We start from the raw sequence: 22,415 nt of genomic DNA on the forward strand, positions 1-22,415 counted from the left end.
AAGATTTAGAGTTTTCTCCGTTTAGGGCACTGACTTTCTGCTGGTGAGTTTAATAAATATATACAACCAGGACATTTCGAGTCTGCTCATTTTAGGGCACTGATTCTGTGATGTCTGGTTAAATATATGTAACCAGAATATCTTTAGACTCCTCAGATTAGGACACTGACTGTGGGCTGGCGGGTTAACTAAATTTATATATCTAGTAGATTTACAGTCTCCTCAGTTTAGGGCACTGACTCTGTGCTGCCTGGTTAAATAAATGACAGCCAGACTACTAAGACCCCTCGGAATCCTAGTAGCACAAAAACCCAACAACACTCTCAAACAAAAACTAACAAACCTAAAAGACCCAGTACATCCCATGGACAAAACCAACGTTGTCTACAAAAATCCCATGCCAGGACTGCCACAAACACTACGTAGGAAAAACAGGAATGAAGTTAGCCACTAGGATACACGAACACCAGCTAGCCACAAAAAGACACGACCCTCTCTCCCTCGTAGCCCGACACACAGATGAACAAAAATACCATTTCGACTGGGACAACACATCTAATCTGGGACAGACTAAGCACAGACATGTCAGATAATTCCTAGAGGCCTGGCACTCCAACCACAATGCCATAAACAAACACATAGACCTATTTCCGCCAACTCCAAACATACCCCACCACCAAGGATATATTTCCCTCCCCACCCCTTTCAGCGTTCCAGAAAGACCACTTCCTCCGCGACTCCCTCGTCAGATTCACACCCGACACCAACCCAATCTCCACTCCCGGCACCTTCCCCTGCAACCGCAAGAAGTGCAAAACCTGCGCCCACACCACCCCCCTCACTTCCTTTCAAGGCCCCAAGGGATCCTTCCATATCCATCAGAAATTCACATGCACCTCCACACACATCACTTAATGCACACAATGTGGCCTCCTGTACGTTGGGGAGACAGGCCGTCTACTTACGGAACGTTTCAGGGAACAGCTCTGGAACACCTGCACCAACCAACCCAACCGCCCCTTGGCTGAACCCTTTAACTCCCACTCCCACTCCGTCAAGGACATGCAGGTCCTTGGCCAACTCCCTCGCCAGACCATGGCAACATGACACCTGCAGAAGACCGCCTCATCTTCTGCCTAGGAACCCTCCAACCACAAGGGATGAATGCAGATTTCTGCAGCTTTCTCATTTCCCCTCCCCCTGCTTTTCTCAGTCCCAACACTCAGACTCATCATCACTTTCTTGACCTGCAATTTTCTTCCCAACTTCCCCCCCCCCCCCCCTCTCCGGCCTATTACCCTCACTTTAACCTCCTTCCACCTATCGTATTCCCAGCCCCCCTCCCCCAACTCACTCCCGCCTACCTTTCATCTTAGCCTGCTTGGCACACCCTGCTCATTCCTAAAGAGGGGCTTATAACCAAAACGTCGATTCTCCTGTTCCTTTGATGCTGCCTGACCTGCTGCGCTTATTCAGCAACACATTTTTAAGCTCTGATCTCCAGCATCTGCAGTCCTCACTTTTTCCACATAGATCTAGATACCTTCTATCAATCCCTCAGAAAATGAACAGGAATGACACCACCACAAACCCCAGAAACCCCATCCAGGAGAAAGATATAAATTGAAAGCTGGAGACAACAGCTTCGCTTCACTTGGAGGTCGCCACTGATGATGTTAACGAGCCAGTAATGAAACATCCGGATATCAAACTCAGCGAGCAAATCTACACCTTGCTTAAATAAATATATGTAACCAGGACTTTTAGTGTTTCCTCAGTCTATGGCACGGACTCTGTGATGGATGGTTAAATAAACATGCACATCCAGGATATTTACATTTTCCTCAGTTTGGGACACAGACTGTGTTGGCTAGTTAAATAAATGGATACAACCAGGAGATGTAGAGTCTCTAGTTTAGGACACTGAATGCGTGTTGGCTGGTTTAATATATACATAACCAGGAGATTGAGTCTTCTCAGTTTAGGGTACTGACTTTCTTTTGGTGAGTTAAATTAATATATACAACCAGGACATTTAGAGTCTACTCAGTTAAGGACACGGATTCTGTGATGTCTGGTTAAATATATATAACAAGGATATGTATAGACTCCTCAGATTAGGGCACTGACTCTGTGCTGCCTGGTTATTTAGGATTGCGAGGATGAATCAAGAGAAGAGTGAAAGTAATAGGGTGGTTGTTATGGGGGACATTAACTTTCCTGATATTGATTGGGAAAGCTATAGCTCAAGTTCGTTAGATGGGTCAGTGTTTGTCCAATGTGTGCAGGAGGGTTTCCTGACACAATATGTAGATAGGCCAACAAGAGGTGAGGCCATACTGGATTTGGTTCTGGGTAATGGACCAGGCCACGTGCTAGAATTAGAGGTAGGTGAGCACTTTGGGGACAGTGACCACAATTCGGTGACTTTTACTCTAGTGATGGAGAGGGATACGAGTGCAGTACAGGGCAAGAGTTATAGTTGGGGGCAGGGAAATTATGATGCGGTGAGGCATGACTTAGGATGTGTGGCCTGGAAAAGTAAGCTTCAAGGCAAGGGTGTAATTGATATGTGGAGCTTGTTCAAGGAGCAACTATTGAGTGTCCTTGATTAGTATGTACCCGTCAGGCAGGGAGGAAAGGGTCGTGTGAGGGAGCCGTGGTTTAATAAGGAATTGGAATCCCTTGTTAAATGGAAGAGGGCGGCCTATGTAAAGATGAGGCGTGAAGGTTCAATTGGGGCGATTGAGGGTTATAAGGTAGCCAGGAAGGACCTGAAGAGAGAGCTAAGAGCAGCAAGGAGTGGATATGAAAGGTCCTTAGTTGGTAGGATTAGGGAAAACCCTAAGGCTTTCTATAGGTATAACAGGAATAAAAGAATGATTAGGGTAGGAATAGGTCCAGTCAAGGATAGTAGTGGGAAGTTGCGTGTGGAGGCTGAAGAGATTGCGGAGACACTGAATGAATACTTTTCGTCAGTATTCATTCAGAAACAGGACATTGTTGTCAATGTGAATACTGAGTCACAGTTAAGTAGAATGGATGGCTTTGAGGTATGTAGAGAAGAGGTGTTGGAAATTCTGGAAAGGGTGAAAATAGATAAGTCCCCTGGGCCTGATGGCATTTATCCTAGGATTCTCTGGGAAGCAAGGGAGGAGATTGCAGAGCCATTGACCTTGATTTTTATGTCCTCGTTGTCTACAGGAGTAGTGCCTAAAGTTTGGAGGCTAGCAAATGTGGTTCCCTTGTTTAAGAAGGGGAGTAGGTATAACCCTCGTAACTATAGGCCTGTGAGTCTCACTTCTGTTGTGGGTAAAATCTTAGAGAGAGTTTTAATGGATAGGATTTATGAACATCTGGATAGGAATAATGTGATCCGGGATAGTCAGCATGGTTTTGTGAAGGGCAGGTCGTGCCTCACAAACCTTATTGAATTCTTTGAGAAGGTGACTAAGGAGGTGGACGAGGAGAAAGCAGTAGATGTGGTGTATATGGATTTTAGTAAGGCGTTTGATAAGGTTCCCCATGGTAGGCTACTGGAAAAAATACGGAGGTATGGCATTGAGGGTGAGTTGGAGGTTTGGATTAGGAGTTGGCTGGCTGGAAGAAGACAGAGAGTAGTAGTTGATGGCAAAGGTTCATCTTGGAGTGCTGTCACTAGCGGTGTTCCGCAAGGACCTGTTTTGGGACCATTGCTGTTTGTCATTTTTATAAATGACCTGGAGGAGGGGTTAGAAGGTTGGGTGAGCAAGTTTGCGGATGATACGAAAGTCGGAGGAGTGGTAGACAGTGAGGAAGGATGTGGCAGGTTACAGCGGGATATTAGATTAGATTTTTTTTTTAGATTACATTACAGTGTGGAAACAGGCCCTTCGGGCCAACAAGTCCACACCGACCCGCCGAAGCGAAACCCACCCATACCCCTACATTTACCCCTTACCTAACACTACAGGCAATTTAGCATGGCCAATTCACCTGACCCTGCACATCTTTGGACTGTGGGAGGAAACCGGAGCACCCGGAGGAAACCCACGCAGACACGGGGAGAACGTGCAAACCCCACACAGTCAGTCGCCTGAGTCGGGAATTGAACCCGGGTCTCTGGCGCTGTGAGGCAGCAGTGCTAACCACTGTGCCACCGTGCCGCCCACGACAGCCTATGCTCCCAACTTATGCTCCTCAGATCCTGTCTTACAGCATCGCAATTACCCTTCCCCCAATTGTAAAACCTACCCTGTTGCACGCACCAATCTCTCTCCATAACCAAGGGGAAAGTCACAGAATTGTGGTCACCTTCACCAAAGGTGAAGCTGCAGAACTGGGCAGAAAGGTGGCAAATGGAGTTCAATGTAGCTAAGTGTGTGGTGATTCACTTTGTTAAGAGTAATAAAAATATGGGGTACTGGGCTAATGGTCGGATACTTGGTAGTGTGGATGAGCAGAAAGATCTTGGTGTCCATGTACACAAATCTTTGAAAGTTGCCACCCAGGTAAATAGTGCGGTGAAGAAGGCATATGGCGTACTGGCTTTTATTGGTAGAGGAATTGAGTTCCGGAGTCCTGAGGTAATGTTGCAGTTGTATAAGACTCTGGTGCGGCCGCATCTGGAGTATTGTGTGCAGTTTTGGTCCCCATACTATAGGAAGGATGTGGAGGCACTGGAACGGGTGCAGAGGAGGTTTACCAGGATGTTGCCTGGTATGGTAGGAAGATCGTATGAGGAAAGGCTGAGGCACTTGTCCGACCAGAGGGGAGGCCATTTTGGATTTGGTACTCGGTAATGAACCGGGACAACTGATGGGCTTGTTAGTGGGTGAACATTTTGGTGAAGGTGACCACAATTCGGTGAGTTTCACCTTGGTTATGGAGAGAGATTGGTGCGTGCAACAGGGTAGGTTTTACAATTGGGGGAAGGGTAATTACGATGCTGTAAGACAGGATCTGAGGAGCATAAGTTGGGAGCATAGGCTGTCGGGGAAGGATGTCGTGGTAATGTGGAACTTTTTCAAGGAACAGATACGACGTGTCCTTGATATGTATGTACCGGTCAGGCAGGAACGAAATGGTCCTGTGAGTGAACCTTGGTTGACGAGGGATGTTGAATGCCTTGTAAAGAGGAAGAAGGAGGCTTACATAAGGTTGAGGAAACAGGGTTCAGACAGAGCAGTGGAGGTTTACAGGACAGCCAGAAGTGACCTGAAGAAAGGGATTAGGAGAGCCAAGAGAGGGCATGAAAAATCTTTGGCGGATAAGATCAAGGATAACCCCAAGGCATTTTATGCGTATGTGAGAAACATGAGAATAACGAGAACGAGGGTAGGGCCAATCAAGGACAATAGTGGGAGACTGTGTATTGAGTCGGAAGAGATAGGAGAGGTCTTGAATGAGTACTTTTCTTCAGTATTTAGGAATGAGAGGAACCGTATTGTTGAAGAGGAGAGTGTGAAACGGACTGGTAAGCTAGAGGAGATACATGTTAGGAAGGAAGATGTGTTGGACATTTTGAACAACTTGAGGATAGACAAGTCCCCCGGGTCTGATGGGATATATCCTAGGATTATGTGTGAAGCAAGAGAGGAAATTGCAGTACCGTTGGCAATGATCTTTTCGTCTTCACTGTCAACGGGAGTGGAACCAGGGGACTGGAGAGTGGCGAATGTTGTGCCCTGTTCAAAAAAGGGAATAGGGATAACCCCGGGAATTACAGGCCAGTTAGTTTTACTTCTGTGGTAGGTAAAGTAATGGAAAGGGTACTGAGGGATAGGATTTATGAATATCTGGAAAGGCACTGTTTGATTAGGGACAGCCAGCACGGATTTGTGAAGGGTAGGTCTTGCCTTACAAGTCTGATTGAATTCTTTGAGGAGGTGACCAAGCATGTGGATGAGGGTAGAGCAGTGGATGTAGTGTACATGGATTTTAGTAAGGCATTTGATAAGGTTCCCCATGGTAGGCTTACGCAGAAAGTCAGGAGGCATGGGATAGAGGGAAATTTGGCCAATTGGATAGAAAACTGGCTAACCGGTCGAAGGCAGAGAGTGGTGGTAGATGGTAAATATTCAGCCTAGAACCCAGTTACAAGTGGAGTTCCGCAGGGATCAGTTCTGGGTCCTCTGCTGTTTGTAATTTTCATTAATGACTTAGATGAGGGAGTCGAAGGGTGGGTCAGTAAATTTGCAGATGATACGAAGATAGGTGGAGTTGTGGACAGTGAGGACGGCTGTTGTCGGCTGCAGAGGGACTTAGATATGATGCAGAGCTGGGCTGAGGAGTGGCAGATGGAGTTCAACCCTGCCAAGTGTGAGGTTGTCCATTTTGGAAGAACAAATAAGAATGCGGAATACAGGGTTAATGGTAGTGTTCTTAGTCAGGTGGAGGAACAGAGGGATCTTGGGGTCTATGTACATAGATCTTTGAAGGTTGCCACTCAGGTGGATAGAGTTTGTAAGAAGGCCTATGGAGTATTATCGTTCATTAGCAGAGGGATTGAATTCAAGAGTCGTGAAGTGATGTTGCAGCTGTACAGGACTTTGGTTAGGCCACAGTTGGAGTACTGTGTGCAGTTCTGGTCGCCTCACTTTAGGAAAGATGTGGAAGCTTTGGAGAGGGTGCAGAGAAGATTTACCAGGATGTTGCCTGGAATGGAGAGGAAGTCGTACGAGGATAGGTTGAGAGTTCTCGGCCTTTTCTCGTTGGAACGGCAAAGGATGAGGGGTGACTTGATAGAGGTTTATAAGATGATCAGAGGAATAGATAGAGTAGACAGTCAGAAACTTTTCCCCGGGTACAACAGTGTTACAAGGGGACATAAATTTGAGGTGAAGGGTGGAAGGTATAGGGGAGATGTCAGGGGTGGGTTCTTTACCCAGAGAGTGGTGGGGGCATGGAATTTGCTGCCCCTGGGAGTGGTAGAGTCAGAATCATTGGCGACCTTTAAGCGGCATTTGGATAGGTACATGCATGGGTACTTAATCTAGGTTAGAAGTTCGGCACAACATCGTGGGCCGAAGGGCCTGTTCTGTGCTGTATTGTTCTATGTTCTATGTTCTATATATATTTAAACAGCAGGCACAGGGTCATTGCCCTAAACTGAACAGACACTAAATCTCCTGGTTATAGCTATTTGTTTAACCAGCCAGCCCAGAGTCAGTATCGCAAACTGAGGAGACTCTAACCCTCCTGGCTATATACATTTAACCAGCCAGCACAGAGTCAGTGACCTAAAGTGGGGATTCTCTACATCTCCTGGTCATGTATACTGACTCAGCCAGCCCAGAGTCAGTGCTCCAAATTGAGGAGACTCTATATATCCAGGATACATGTATTTAAACAGACAGCAAAGAGGCAGTGCCCTAAACTGAGGAGACTCGAAATCTCCCGGCTGTATATATGTATTAATCCATTCAGCACACAGTCTGAACCCTAAACTGAGGAGACTGTAAATCTCCTAGTTATGTATATTTATTTAAGCCACCAGCCCACAGTCAGTGCCATAAACTAAAGGAGACTCTTAGTCTCCTGGTTTTTTATATATATATATACAGCCAGCACTGAGTGTGTGCCCTAAACGGAGGAGACGCTAAATATGCTAGTTTTATATATTTAACCAGAAGGCACAGAGTCAGTGCCCTAAACTGAACAGGTTCTATATCTCCTGGTTATATCTATTCATTTAACCAGCCAGCCCAGAGTCAGTTCCCCAAACGGAGGAGACACTAAAAGTTTTAACCAGCCACCACACAGTCAGTGCCTTAAAATGAGGAGTCTCTAAATCTCCAGGTTATATTTAATTAACCATCTCGCACAGAGTCGGGACCTTAAAATGAGGAGACTCTAAATCTCCTGGTTATATATAATTACCTGCGAGCACAGAGTCAGTGCCCCAAACTTAGGAGACTCTAAATATCCTGGTTATATTTCAGTATTTAACCAGCCAGCACAGGTTCAATGCCCTATAATGAGCAGAGTTTAAATGTGCTGCTTATATTTATTTATTTAACCAGCAAGCACAGAGACAGTGCGCTAAACTGAGGAGACCCTAAATCTTCTGGTTATATATATTTATTTAACCAGCCAGCAGAAAGTCAGTACCACAAACTGAGGTGAGTATAATTCTCCTGGCTCTATATATTTACCCAGACAACACCGAGTCAGTGCCCTAAACGGAGAGAATCTGAATCTAATGGTTATATATATTTATTTAATCAGCCAGCAGAATGTCAATGGCCTAACCTGAGGAGACTCTAAATCTCCTGTTTATATATTTATTTAACTAGCCAGCACAGTCTCAGTGCCCTATAATGAGCAGACTCTAAATCTTTGATATATATTTAACCAGCCAGCACAGTCAGTACCTCGATTGAGGAGACTCTAAATATCCTGGTTATATATATATATTTAAACGATCAGCATAGAGTCAGTGCACTAAACTGAGGAGACACTGAATCCCCTGGTTGTAAACATGTACTTAACCAGCCAACACAGAGGTAGTGCCCTATAATGAGCAGACTCTACATCTCCTGGTTACATATATTCATTTAACCAGCCAGCACAGAGTCAGTCACCTAAACATGAGGAGACCCTAAATCGTCTGGGTATATGTTTATTTAACCACCCAGCACAGAGTCCATGCCCTAAACAGAGGAGAATCTAAATCAGCTGGTTATATATTTATTTATTCCACCAGCCAGCAGACACTCAGTCCCATTCAATGACGAGGCTCTGAATCTCCAGGTCATATATATTTAACCAGCCAACAGAATGAGTGCCCCAAACTGAGGAGACTCTAAAATTCCTCGTTATATATATTTATTAAAATGTAGAGTTGCGAGTCAGTGCCCAAAACTGGGGAAACCCTAAATATCCTGGTTTTATATATATTAAAACAGCAGGCACAGAGTCAGTGCCCTTAACTGAGGAGATACTAAATCTCCTGGATATATCTATTTATTTAACCAGCTAACCCAGGATCAGTGCCCTTAAATGAGGAGACTCTAAATCTCCTGGTTATATATATTTAAACAGACAGCACAGAGTTAATGCCCTTAACTGAGGAGACTCAAAATTTCCAGGTTTTATATATATATATATATATATATATATATATATATACTGGCGCACTGACCTCTACACCGCTGAAGCTAAACACCAACTCGAGGACACCTCTTCCTACTGTCCCCTCGACCATGACCCAACCCCGCCCCTTCACCAAACCATCATCTCCCAGACCATACAGAACCTCATCACCTCAGGAGATCTCCCACCCACAGCTTCCAACCTAATTGTCCGTGAACCCCGCACTGCCTGGTCCTACCTCCTTCCCAAGATCCACAAGCCTGAACACCCAGGCCGACCCATTGTCTCAGCATGCTCCTGCCCCACTGAACTCATATCTACCTACCACGACACTGTCCGATCCCCCCTAGTCCAGGAACTCCCCACATACGTTCGAGACAACACCACGCCCTCCACCTCCTCCAAGACTTCCGTTTCCCCGGTCCCCAACGCCTCATCTTCACCATGGATATCCAATCCCTCTACACCTCCATCCGCCATGACTAGGGCCTCCAAGCCCTCCGTTTTTTCCTCTCCAGACGTACCCAACAGTACCCTTCCACCGACACTCTTCATTTGGCCGAACTGGTCCTCACCCTTAATAATTTCTCCTTTGAATCCTCCCACTTCCTCCAGACCAAAGAGGTAGCCATGGGCACACGTATGGGTCCCAGCTATGCCTGTCTCTTTGTTGGCTACGTAGAGCAGATGATCTTCCGTAATTACACCGGCACCACTCCCCATCTCTTCCTCCGTTACATTGATTACTGCATTGGTGCCACCTCGTGCTCCCGCGAGGAGGTTGAGCAATTCATCAACTTCACCAACACATTCCACCCTGACCTTAAATTTACCTGGACCATCTCTGACACCTCCCTCCCCTTCCTGGACTTCTCTATCTCCATTAATGACGACCGACTTGACACTGACATTTTTTACAAACCCACCGACTCCCACAGCTACCTGGATTACACCTCTTCCCACCCTACCTCTTGCAAAAATTCCATCCCATATTCCCAATTCCTCTGCCTCCGCCGTATCTGCTCCCAGGAGGACCAGTTCCACCACAGAACACACCAGATGACCTCCTTCTTTATAGACCACAATTTCCCATCCCATGTCGTTAAAGATGCCCTTCATCGCATCTCGTCCACATCCTGCACCTCCGCCCTCAGACCCCACCCCTCCAACCGTAACAAAGACAGAACGCCCCTGGTGCTCACCTTCCACCCTACCAACCTTCGTATAAAACAAATCATCTGCCGACATTTCTGCCACCTCCTAACGGACCCCACCACCAGGGATATATTTCCCTCCCCACCCATTTCGGCCTTACGCAAAGACCGTTCTCTCCGTGACTACCTGTTGACATCCACGCCCCGCTACAACCCACCCTCCCAAACTGGCACCGTTCCTTGCCACTGCAGGAATTGCAATACTTGCGCCCACACCTCCACTCTCAACTCTATCCAAAGGCCTAAAGGAGCCTTGGACATGCGGTCTCCTCTACATTGGGGAGACTGGACGCCTCCTAGCAGAGCACCTTAGGGAACATCTCCGGGACACCCTCACCGATCTACCACACCGCCCTGTGACCCAACATTTCAACTCCCCCTCCCACTCTGCCGAGGACATGGAGGTCCTGGGCCTCCTTAACCGCCGCTCCCTCACCACCAGACGCCAGGAGGAAGAGCGCCTCATCTTTCGCCTCGGAACACTTCAACCACAGGGCATCAATGTGGACTTGAACAATTCCACATTTCCCCTTCCCCCACCTCAGCTCAGCACTGTCCCCATTACTTGTCCTACCTGCCTATCTTATTTTCCACCTATCCACTCCACCCTCCCCCTGACCTATCACCTTCATCCCCTCCCCTACTCACCCATTGTACTCTATGCTACGTTCTCCACACTCCCATTCTCCTCTCACTTATCTCTCCACCCTTCAGTCTCTCTGCCTGTATTCCTGATGAAAGACTTTTGCCCGAAATGTAGGGGGTAGTTTAATTTTAAACCGTTAGCTGCATTTTAGTCTTTTCTACCCTATAGTAAACACAAGCAGATACTTGAAACTGGTGCCGGACCTCCCCCATGTTTTTATGAATGAAACAATTGGAACAGCTTTCCTCGATAGCTGAGAAACCGCCCTTAACCACAGTTGTACAACATCATCCATATAAGGAAAGAACGGGGAACTCGAACACTGATTGGCCAAGTGAGTAACAAAATAATCGCAGGCACCAGAACCCAAATAAGGAAAACGGTGGGGAACCCTAGCACTCATTGGTCAAGACAGCAGTAGGAGACCCAGCCCACATATACGTGTATGTAATGTGTGGAGATTATTATTCATGTGTGTACCACGAGGCACTGCACCCGACTTTGCAAAGTTGAATGAAAAGTTTTGGACAGACTCCTCCGTGTCTTTGTTCCTGGGAAGGGAAATAAAAGTGCCGGAGATGGGGCCAGAGAGCCGCTTATCTCGCACAATTGGTGGCTCTTCTGGGATGAAATAATTATTGCCGGGGGGAAGTCTCTTCGGCTCACGGATCAAGCCTGATCACAACAAAGACGCGTCTAGTATATATTTATACTTCTCACTGATCAGCTTGGTCCGTCGGCCAAGAGAGGATGTGACCCGGCTCATTTAAAAATAATTTTGAATCCTGGAAAAAGGAACACACGGACGAGTGCTGGGACGACCGGTTAGTGACTATACACGGGGGTACACACATTTAAAAAGGCCAGACAACTCCGTGCACGGATCAAGGTAAGAGAGTTTCTTTTGTTCGTCCTTGTTGGCCGCGTGGTTTTGACGGTCATCTGTGAAAACACTTTGGGCGTTTAAGACCAGGACCGAAGATAAACCACGGGAAATTATGGTTTTGACGGTCATCTGTGAAAACATTTTAGGCGTTTAAGACCAGGACCGAAGATACACCATGGGAAATTAGACTTCTAGATTTACTCAGGAGAAGTCAGGGAAGACTGCAAATGGGAAAGAAATACCCCCCGATAGTCCACTAGGTCGGAAGTTAAGTCTATGGACGGACAGTAGTAGAACGAAGGACTTAAAGAAGATTAGATTAGATTACATTACATTACATTACAGTGTGGAAACAGGCCCGAAGCGCAACCCACCCATACGTATTACCCCTTACCTAACACTACGGGCAATTTATCATGGCCAATTCACCTGACCTGCACATCTTTGGACTGTGGGAGGAAACCGGACCACCCAGAGGAAACCCACACAGACACGGGGAGAATGTGCAAACTCCACACAGTCAGTCGCCTGAGGCAGGAATTAAACCCAGGTCTCTGGCGCTGTGAGGCAGCAGTGCTAACCACTGTGCCACCATGCCGCCCAGAAAGAGACCATGATAAAATATTGTTGTTTTATATGGACCAAAGAACCTATCCGCACCCCCTCGGTAGTTTGGCCTGAGTATGGGTCTGATGAAGACTGGGTGTGTCAAATCCTAAATGTATATGTTAACAGAAAATAACCGTTTGACCCAGAAGAGAGCAAATACGCCGCCTGGTTGGCGGGGGACGGCGAGAGTCCCATGCGTCTCTATCCTCTGATTCCCCGAACAGACCCGAGGAAGTCCCAGAAATCTTGGGACATCCTCACCGATGGTTTGCCACCGTCCGCCCCGCCCCCGTATATACCACCCGCGCACGACCAGGCGTCCAGCGCGGACCTCCCTCCTGCGACGGATAAATCCGATTCCCAGCAGGCTACGACCAGTGAGGCAGGGAGGGGGCACAGGAGGGGGCACAGAACCCACCCCAGGCACTAGGAAATCAGTCCGACTCGAGATGCGGAGAGACCGAGAAGAGGGATTGAGGGCTGGGAGAAGTGACAATATTGAACAGCTGAACCCCTTACGAGAGGTGCCATTTGGGAACGAACGGACCGGGTTCGTAGTACAACCTTTAAATTCTGGGGATATCTGGCAACTCCGTAACGAACTATCCCGTCTACTGGACGACCCCATCAGTGTGGGAATACAACTGGACCAATTTCTGGGGCCCAATATATACACATGGGCTGAACTGCAGGCCATGATGAGAATACTATGTAATTACGATGAAATTGTTATGATCCGGAATAGTGCAATGGCCATTTGGGATAGGGAGCATCAGGACGGCCCTCAGCGTGGAGAGCAAAAGTACCCCTTAGAGGACCCCCGGTGGGATCATATCGACGCGGGGGGGGGGGGGGGCGGGCCAATATGACAGATCTCAGAAGCCTTATAATCAGGGGTATCCAAACCTGCGTGCCCAAACAGTGGAATTTAGCGAAAGCATTCGAAGTTGGACAGAAAAAGGATGAATCCCCGCGTGAGTTTTTAGACCATTTGCGGGAGTCCATGCGAAACTATTTAGGTTTGGACCCCGATGGGGAAATAGGCAAGGGCATGCTTAAGGTGCACTTTGTGACTAAGTCATGGCCTGACATTCAGAAGAAATTACATAAAGTGGAGGATTGGGCTGGAAAAGATGTTGCAGAATTATTCCGGGAAGCACAGAAGGTGTACGTTCAGAGGAATGTAATAAGGGAGAAACATAAGACTAAAATGATGGTGGCAGCCGTATGGGAAGTTTGTAAGTCCACCGGAATGGGGGAGGGAGGTTATGGGGTCGAAGGAGGAATGTCGAAGGAAAGTTGGAGAGGGAGAGAAGCGAGACGGGGCAGAAGTGAGAGAGGAGGATCTTATGGAATTGAGCGGCCTCAGGTGGCCGGATGTTACCATTGCGGGAAACTGGGACACTTCAAAAGGGATTGTCCCGAGTTTAAAAGGGAAAGAGAAGGGATGTATGAAATGGAGCGTGAACAAATGGATTAGGGAAGTCAGGGGAGGATCGGACAAACGTGCGAATTGTACGCCTTGCACCGGGCTCTGAGGAATTTAAAGGGAATAGCCGGGACAACCTACACTGACTCTAAGTATGCCTTTGGGGTAGTACATACCTTTGGGAAGATCTGGAAGGAAAGGGGAATGATAAATAGTAGAGGAAAGGAGTTGGTCCACGAGAAACTAGTAGCCATGATCTTGGAGGATTTGTTGCTGCCACAAGAGATTGCTGTAGTACATGTGAAAGGGCACCAGAAAGACGATAAAATAGAGACCTTGGGGAATCAATTGGCAGATGAAGATGAATAAAAAAGGGAATGTAAGTCCTTTTATAGATCTAGGTCGTTCAATCAATCCTTTATCAAACAGCAGGCTGCCTTTCTATGTTTACTTCCAATGTATACAATGTCACATCTATCCACATTGCTCTTGATCTCCCGCATATTTACCCATCCACTCCACTTGTCTCAATCACCTTGGAGTTATTTTACATCTGCCTCACCCACTCACAATCCTACATTGTTTAGAGCCATCATCAGGCTTGGAAATATTACATGTGAGTCCCTCAAACCCGTGTTTGATCAGTATTGTGAACAGCTGGGGCCAAGCACCCAACCCTGTGACAGCCTATGAGTCTAATCCTCCAAAAATATTATTTTATTCCGATTCACTATTTCCTATCAGTTCTCTAATTCTAAAATCATGTCCATATACTAGCCCCAATCCCATAGAATGATTTTACAAACTAGAATTGGAACTTTATCAAAAGCCATTCTGAAAATCCGAATGCATCACATCCATTACTTCTCCATAATTTAAGTACCAATCATTTTCTCGAATATAATTCCCATTTCATAAATCTATGTTAACTTTGTCTCTGTCCATTACTTCACTCCCAATCATTTCTCCAAAACCATTTATTTCCTAATTCCATTCTGTTCATTGTTTTTCTCACCAGACTGAGGTTTCCTTCTCTTGTTAGTAAGTTTTTTTTGTTTTGTTTTCTCCTGTGAAGACAGAACTGAAGTAGTTGCTTCCTCATTCTGCCATTTCCCTGTTCTGCATTCTCGGGTTTCAGACTGGAAAGGAAGCTGCACTTGTTTTCGTTAACCTTTCCCATTGACATTCTTTTAGAAGATGTTCCAGTTCATTCTTATAACCCTTGTTCATATACTCTTCAGAAATACATCAATTCCTGTCATAAGGTTAATTGATCTTCCACAGCCACAGAAGCACAGACTCTGTACCATCTGAAATCCAGCTCAATCTGCATTAGTCCCACTTTCCTTCACGAGGCCCATAGCTGTGAATGTTATGGCACTTCCAGTCCTCCTCCAAGTCCTGTTTAACGATTGTGAGTTTACCCGTGACAACAGGAAGTGCATTGCAGTTCCCAACATCCTCTGGGTGAAAAACAATCCTCAAAACCTCTTTAACCCTCAAATTCTTTACTTTAAAAATGTATTCCTTTGTTCTTGACCCTTGGACTAAAAGGAACAAGTGCTGTCTATCCTCCCTGTCCATGCCTCTCGTAATGTTATCCTTCTGAATCACATCCCCATGAGCCTTCTCTGCTTCAGAGCAAACAACCCAAGCTTACCCAGTTGCTCTTGATAGCTGATACGTTCCATCCCAGGGAACATCCTAGTAAATCTCCTCTTCCTGTGCAATCCTGAAATGCACACAGTATTCCTCTGTGGTCTAACCAAAGTCCCAAATATCTCGTATAATCTATGGCTCAATGAAGAATGGTTATGTCTATGGTCCCATATGCCTTCTTGAGTAACCTCATAACCTTTCAAATCAGGGATCTCTGGAGAAGCAACCTTTGAGCTTCCTCACATGCTGCCATTCATTGTGTATGCCCCTGTCTGCTTCCTTCTTCCAAAGTACATTCCCTCATATTTATCAGGATTATAGCCCATCTGTCAATGATCTGCCATCTGACCATTCCATCTATATCTTTCTGTAACATAAGACCTTCCTCTTAACTGTCAACCACCAGCTAATTTTGGTGTCAAATGCAAACTTATTCATCACAGTCCGCACAAACTAACACCACCCCCCCCCCCCCCCCCCCCCACACCCCCTCCACATTCACATCTACATCATGAGTACCACAAATAATATGGGACACAGCACTGATTGCTGTGGTACACCCACTGGACACTGGTCTCCAGTCACACAGACGGCCTTCTACCACCACCCTCTGTCTCCTGCCACGATGATAATTTTGGATGTAACTTGCCAAGACACCATGAGACTTTACTTTGTTTATCAATTTCCCATGTGGAGTTTTCTCATGATCTTGCTAAGAATCAAGATGAACAGCTTTCTCAAAAATAAGTCACTCAAATCCGTTAGGCAAGACTACCCTCTGATAAAATTCATGCTGTCTCTCTCTGATCAAACCTTGCCTCTCCAAATGAAGATCGATTTTCTCCTTCCCAGCTTTTTCCAATGGTTTCTCTGACACTGATCTGATATTCGCTGGTTGAAAGTTGCCTGGTCTATCTCCAGCACCCTTCCTGTGATGTGGAACCACACCAGCTGTTCTCTATCCCTCTGGCACCACATCTGTGACAAAAGTTGACTTAAAACTTTTGGTCAGGCCTTTTCCTCTGTTGGCTCTCCCACAGTGTCCTGAGACACAAGTCATTCAGACTAGGGGATTTGACCAATTGCATACCAACTAAAACCATCAACCCCTGCCTGCATTTTATACCAATCTGCTGAAGAGCTTCATAGTCCACATTCTTGAAATCTGTACTTGCATCCTCTTTCTCCCAAGTAAAACAGATATGAAGCGCTCATGTAAGTATCTGCCAATGTTCATCAGCTTCACACACAGATTGCCTTGTTTGGTTTTAATGGGCCCTAATTGCTCCCTGGTTCTCTGTTCTGTTTGATGTGCATGTGGAATATTTTGGGATTCTTCCTCATCTTGCCTGCCAGCACTTCTCCATGTCTCTGTGTTAGTTGGGCTTCTCTGCCTGGATCATGCCTCATTCTTTTGAATCTCTCAATAGCACAGGCCATGTTTCCTCATCAGACAACTTTCCCTCCTGAGGAATTAATCTGGAGAATCTCCATTGTAGTTCATCTGTACTCAGCACGTTCTTCCTCAGATCAGGAGACCAGAACATAACACTCCAGATACAGTCTCGCCAACACTCTCTGCAACTGGTGCAGGATGTCTTCCTTCAATATTCCAAATCCCTTTCAATGAAGGCAAACCTAACTTTTACTTTTCCATTTGCACATGTTCTTGCCAATGCTCTCACCTTTAACTTTATTTGCCAACTCACTGTGTGAGGTCTTCAAAAATCATCCGGAATACACTTCAAATACTTTGAAAAACATTTCTCAGTAATGATTTCCCTTTCATTAATGCATAATCTTTCTCCCCAATTTTCCTGTTACATTCTAAATATCTAAGATCATATTCTTTATCATAGAATCTAACAGATTCCTGACTGTGGATAACAAGTTACCAGATCTGTAGGTCGCCAATCTCCCTCTTCTTCCCTTCACAAGTAGTCAGATTAAGTTCATAACATTCCGGTTATCCAAGGGTTTTGGTCTGAAGCATTGATTTTCCTGTTCCTTGGAGGCTGTCTGACCTGTTCTGCTGTTCCAGCTTCACATTTGTTGACTCTGACTTCCAACATCTGCAGTGCATACTGTCTCCCACATTAATCACCTTCCACTTACCCAGAATGGACTCCTGCCTTTGCAAATGACCAGAGCAAAACCCAATGCTGTCCAATGCAATCAATGCTTCTATTGCTGCTTCCTCCGGAATTCTGATATGAAGTACATTTCATCTATCAGACTTATCAATGCTCAATCCAGCTTTATTTCCAAATCCTACCTCCTCCCTGATACGAAGGGTTTTATTTTCTTTATTTGCACAAGACCCACGGTCACTTGGTGTTTCTGGGGGATTTTCTGGATCTTCCTCCATGAAAACAGACACAAAGTAGTTGTTTATTTTCCCAGTAATTTCCCTGTTCTCTACAATAATTTATCCTGTCCACACATTCACTGCTCCACATTGGACTTTGCTTTCACTTCCCTTTCTAATATCGATTGAAGCTTTTTGTCCATTTGTTTGTTCCTTGTTTGCATTCACGTTCTCCTTTTGATTTCCCGAGCAGTTTCTTGGTCCTCCTTTGCTGGGTTCTAAATTGCTCTGAATTCACTGTCATAAAATGACACCTGATATTTTAATTAGCCTCTTCCTTTAATGTAATAATAAATATTAATGTTTTAAAAACAGTTCACATCACAGAAGATGATGTTCTGGAGGTTTTAGGGAATATAAAGATGGATTAATCTCTGGCACCTGGTCTAATGCATCCCACTCAGATATACACAGTAAGGGAGGGAATTACAGGGCCCCTTGCAAAATGTTTTCATCATCTATAACTACAAGTGAGGTGCCTGGTGACTGGACAGTGTCTAATATTGTGCCTTTATTTCAGAAGGGTTGTAAGGAGAACTAGTGACCTGTGAGACTGACATCTGTTGTTGTTAAATTGTTGAAGGTGAGCTCAAAAGCTAAGATTTTTGGATATTTATGGAGGCAGAATTTGATTCAGGATAGTTAGCATCCATTTGTATGAGGAAAATCGTGTCTTGCAAATGTAATTGAGCTTTTTGAAGAAGTTACCTAAAAGATGGATGAGGGCAGAGCAGTAGATGTTGTATACTTGGACTTTAGTAAAGTCTTTGAACAGGTTCCACAAAGTAGACTAATTAATCGAGTTAGATCGCAAGGGATTCAGAGTGATCTTGCCACTTGGATACAAAACTGGCTTAATGTCAGGGGACAGAGTGACGGCAGAGGTTTGTTCTCCCATAGAGGGCAGTGTGTAGGGAGTCTGCACTCTGCTGCTGCTGTCCTTGGAAAATAGATGCTGAGTTGTTGCAACTGAGAGCAGCTGAGTAGGTTGAGGCCTAGAACATGAAGTCTCTAGCACTGCAGCCTGCCTGCCTGGAAGCACTTGAACCTGGGATTCTTTGATCCTTTTACTGCCTTTGTAAGCCTGGTGGCCTGTATTTTTCCTCAGTGAGTTGAAGACTGCTGTAATTGCACCTCCTATGCAGGGGAGAAAATGCTGAGGATTGGGGCCTACAGCCTGGGCCTTAGGTACTGCAGCTTGGAGGGAACCAAACTTGGGACTTGCTGTCACTGCTGCTGCTGCCCTGAGAAGCCTGAGGGTCTGCAATTCTATTCACCGGTGCCTGGAAGATTTGTTTCTGGAGCCTGGATGACTTCTTCAGTTTGGGGATTCTGGCATGGTCACTAATTTCTTGGAGGGGGGAGAGGGAGCTGAACACTTACAGTGAGTGGCTGTATGTTGGAGTCCTGGAACTATTTGGAGCCTGGACCATCTCCTTTTGGCTGCTGCTTTGTGACTGTAACCTATTTGCTGCCAGGGACTAGTGCTCTGGGCACTGGGGAGCAATTGCTTTGCACCTGTGGTTTGGGTAGCAGGTCAGGGCATGGTTGCCAGGGTGACTGGACTGACAGGTCAAGCCTGACAGGACTCTCTCAGTTTCCTTTACTGTCTATTTGTGTGTGGGGAGGTGTTGGTCTAGGTTGGGAGGGGCGATGGTAATCACAGGACTCTGTAAAACAACACCGAGGGTGGGGCCCAGTCATTCCTACATGGGGGTGGATGCATCTTTCACCTCCCCCACCAGCCCCTCCCGGGGCATCGTCACCCTTTCCTTATTTAACAAACCAGCTCGGGATGAAATGTTACATTCACCCCAACCTGACCATTAAGACCTGTCAGCGGCCTTGATGGGGCTAGTCTGGTTCCCCACCATTGTCGCTGCATCAAAGATTTATGGGAAGGCAGTGTTCTTCCTGAAGACTGAGCAGGTGGTGCAACCCACCCTGGAGAAGGGCCTTACTGTCACTACGATGGTATTGCCTGTTGACCCTCTGGAGGTAATTTCCCAGAGGGTCATTTTGTTGAACATCCTGCCCTTTTTTCCATTTGATTTACTTTCATCACACCTTTGCCAGCTCGGGGAGATGTTTTCGGGGATGGGGTCAGTACTGCTTGGTCTAAAGGAGGTCTTTGCTTACCTGGCATTCTGGTCAGTGAAGGCTATGCGGTGTCATGCCTGCAAGGAGGTGGGACTGCTCTGGAGGAATTGGCCTGCCTTGAGGACCGCTGCCAAGTTGGAGAATGGAATACAGTCTTTGCAGGATGCAGGATGTGTGGATGTATAGGCAAGGTGTTTATGATAGACATTGGCGTCCAGTCTATCCCATGAAATATAAACAGAAATGTCAATAAAGGGAAATGAGAAGTCAGAGAATCGGGGTATTTGTGTGTCTGTGTGCCTGTTTGTCTGTGTGAGACTGTGTATGTGTGTTTGTGAGAGTCTGTGTGTGTGTGTGACCGTGTATCTCCGTCTATGTGTGTGAGTCTTTGTGGTGTATCTGTCTCTGTCTGTCTCTGTCTGTCAGTGTGTATCTGTGTTTGTCAGTGTGTCTGAGTGTGTGCCTGTGTGTGTGTGTGTCTGTCTGTGTGTGTGTGTCTCTGTCTGTGTGTGTGTGTCTCTGTGTTTATGTATGTCTATCTGTGTCTGTGTTTATGCATGTCTATCTGTGTCTGTGTTTGCATATGTCTATCTGTGTCTGTATGTGTGTATGTCTATCTGTGTCTGTATGTGTGTATGTCTGTCTGTGTCTGTGTGTGTGCATGTCTGTGTGTGTGCGTATCTGTGTGTGTGCGTGTCTGCGTGTCTATCTGTGTATGTGTGTTTATCTGCCTGTGTAAGTGTGTGTGTCTGTGTGTGTGTTTGTGTGTCTCTGTGTGTGTGTCCACACACACACACTTACACAGACACACACACTCTCAGACACACACACTCTCAGACACACACGCACACACACACACACACATTCACACACTGGGACTCGATTCCCCTCACTGACCTCTGCACTGGGACTCGAGTCCCAGTGCGGAGGCCAGTGAGTTAAATGGGCAGTTAAGAAGGCAGATAGGAAACATGTATTTACCCTTTGAGGCAGAGATTATCAGAGCAGGGAGGGTCCTGTTGGCGCTCTACAGCCATTTGGATAGGCCACAGTTGGAGTGTTGTGTGCAGTTCTGGTCACTGCACCATGGGATGGATGTGATTGCACTGGAGGGAGGGTAAAGGACATTCACCAGAACAGGCTTGGGCTGCAGCAGTTTCGCTGTGAAGGGGGAGGCTGGATAAGCTCAGGCTGCTTTCTTTAGAGCAGAGATCGAGGTATATAAGACCAAAGGAGATGTGGACAGGGTGAATGGAAAGCAGTTTTCCCCCTTAGTCAGAAGGCAATTAACAAGATGGTGTAATTTTAAGCTGAATGGCAAATGGTTTAGAGAGGACATGCCACCCAGAGGATAGGGGCCTGCGCTTCATTGTCCAGGAGGGGAGTTGAGGTAGAAATCCTCAAAACCATCACAAAGTACTTGGATATGCACTGAAATGTCAAAACATTCAAGACCATGGACGAAGTGCTGGGGACTGAGACTTGTGCTGCTTTTTGTGTAATTTTGGAGGTACAAACTCGATGGAATGAAGGGGACATTTATCCCGAATGATGCCATCATGGTATTAATTTGAATGTAAGGTTCTGATTATTGTTTTGAGAAAATGCGACCGAGTGGAAGTTCCAGCTGTCGGTGTGGTCGGTATCAGCTTCAGGTTCTGTATGAGAGTGCTCATTCACAGAGAGAATTTCCCAAAGCAGTCGTGTAACTGAATTAACAAGGAAAGCTGTGGGATAACAGGGAGCAGTGGAACAGCTCTCAAGGAGCTCGACAACATGAGGTATTGAATGTCTGAATAACCTCAGCAGAATGAAGGTCATCACTGAAAAGGATATCAAAAGATATTCAGATATTGATGGGATTGATAGTGAGTGAAATATTGCAAGTATTGTTGTTGAAGACAAATTGGAATGAACATTTGAGACCTAACAGGATCAGATTAATCTAGTCTTTGGAGTATTCAAATACAGACTTAAATCTCAATGATATCATATCATTAAAATAAATGTGTTGTAATTAATTGTTTGTTCAAAATGATATAAAAATTTGAAGATGTAATCACGGTTTCCCAGTGGAGATACCACACAGTATAAAATAAAGTCTCTGGAAGTGTGTCAGCTCCATCTCCGAGAGAATTCTCTGATTCCAACAGATTGCCAGCAGCAGGAAGGGAAAGAAACAACAAAATGCATCTTCTCAGAGAAAGGGTGGATCAGGTGTTTGACACCATCCTCGCTGTGGTTGGTGTTCCTGGTAAGTCTTGTAACAACTTAGCTCATACAAAACTCTGCATTGAATCATCCTTATTCCTGTGGCCATTCCCCTCAACAATAAGTAGACCATTTTGGATACTGTTGGGAGGGGTGACTTACCAGGGGAAAGCTGAGGCGCACCTGCTGCTCAGAAAGGAAGGGGGAAGAGGAGCAGA

The 22,415-nt window shown here is 45.9% G+C and overlaps 1 long non-coding RNA gene across 1 annotated transcript in view; it reads left to right on the top strand.

The window, feature by feature from the left end:
• The first annotated feature begins 11,431 nt into the window (after positions 1-11,431).
• LOC148147212 (uncharacterized) overlaps positions 11,432-22,415 on the top strand; it is a 32,890-nt gene continuing 21,906 nt past the window's right edge. Inside the window, exon 1 of the long non-coding RNA XR_015760082.1 lies at positions 11,432-11,824. This is a non-coding gene — a long non-coding RNA (uncharacterized LOC148147212). The remainder of the gene's footprint in view (positions 11,825-22,415) is intronic.

Source organism: Chiloscyllium plagiosum, unplaced genomic scaffold, assembly GCF_037043375.1.
Source record: "Chiloscyllium plagiosum isolate Xiang-an unplaced genomic scaffold, Cpla_swu_hap1 HiC_scaffold_18, whole genome shotgun sequence".
NCBI classification, from domain to species: domain Eukaryota; kingdom Metazoa; phylum Chordata; class Chondrichthyes; order Orectolobiformes; family Hemiscylliidae; genus Chiloscyllium; species Chiloscyllium plagiosum.